At 60.4% G+C, this 934-nt stretch overlaps 1 protein-coding gene across 1 annotated transcript in view; it reads right to left on the bottom strand.

Annotated features, from left to right (window-relative positions):
- Positions 1-934, bottom strand: part of CTSE (cathepsin E) — a 7,600-nt gene that overhangs the window by 1,820 nt on the left and 4,846 nt on the right. The window lies entirely within an intron of this gene.

The raw sequence follows: 934 nt of genomic DNA, 5'->3' as shown, positions 1-934 counted from the left end.
GAAAAGTTTTGAGGAAGGATAAGACTTACCCTGTTTCAAACTGCCTGAAAAGTGTGAGGTTTGTTAAGGGGAGCGGGATTAGCTCGTGCAATATTTATATGAGGGCTGAAGATGAGTGCTGTGCTGTGCCTGTTTTACAGACAGAATCATAGAATCACAGACTGGTTTAGGTTGGAGAGGACCTTGAAGATCACCTCATTCCAATCCCCCTGCCCTGGGCAGGGACACCTCCCCCCAGCCCAGGTTGCTCCAAGCCCCGTCCAACCTGGCCTTGAACACCTCCAGGGATGGGGCAGCCACAGCTTCTCGGGGCACCCTGCCCCAGGGGCTCACCACCCTCACAGGGAAGAATTTCTTCCTAATATCTAATCTAAATCTCCCCTCTTCCAGTTTGAAGTCATTCCCCCTCGTCCTATCACCACATGCCCTCATAAAAAGTCCCTCCCCAGCTCTCCTGTACCCCTTTAGGCACTGGAAGGGGCTCTGAGGTCTCCCCCTTTTTGCCTTCTCTTCTCCAGGCTGACCCCCCCCAACTCTCCCAGCCTGTCCTCCCAGCAGAGGGGCTCCAGCCCTTCCAGCATCTCCGGGGCCTCCTCTGGCCCCGCTCCACCAGGTCCATGGCTCTCCTATGTTGGGGGCTCCAGAGCTGGAGCAGCACTGCAGGGGGTCTCCCCAGGGCAGAGGGGCAGAATCCCCTCCCTCCACCGGTCAGAAGCAGCCCCACGGGCACTGCCGTGTCCAGCTATTCTCCCCAGCCCACCCTGGGCTCCATTGGGAGCACCCGGGGAGCCCTGGGGCTGCTCGGAGATGCTCCGTGTCCTGGACCAGCAGGGCTGGACTCGTGGCTGCCAGCCCCAACAAGCCCAGTGCTTGTCACCCGCCGAGCCCCCGGGCAGCCAGCCCGGAGCTGTGCCGTGGGCTCTGCGCCCGCCTT

This window comes from Charadrius vociferus, unplaced genomic scaffold (genome assembly GCF_000708025.1).
Source record: "Charadrius vociferus isolate BGI_N301 unplaced genomic scaffold, ASM70802v2 scaffold266, whole genome shotgun sequence".
Taxonomy (NCBI): domain Eukaryota; kingdom Metazoa; phylum Chordata; class Aves; order Charadriiformes; family Charadriidae; genus Charadrius; species Charadrius vociferus.
Note: the sequence above shows the minus strand (reverse complement) of the source record. Positions and strands in the feature narration are given on the sequence as shown.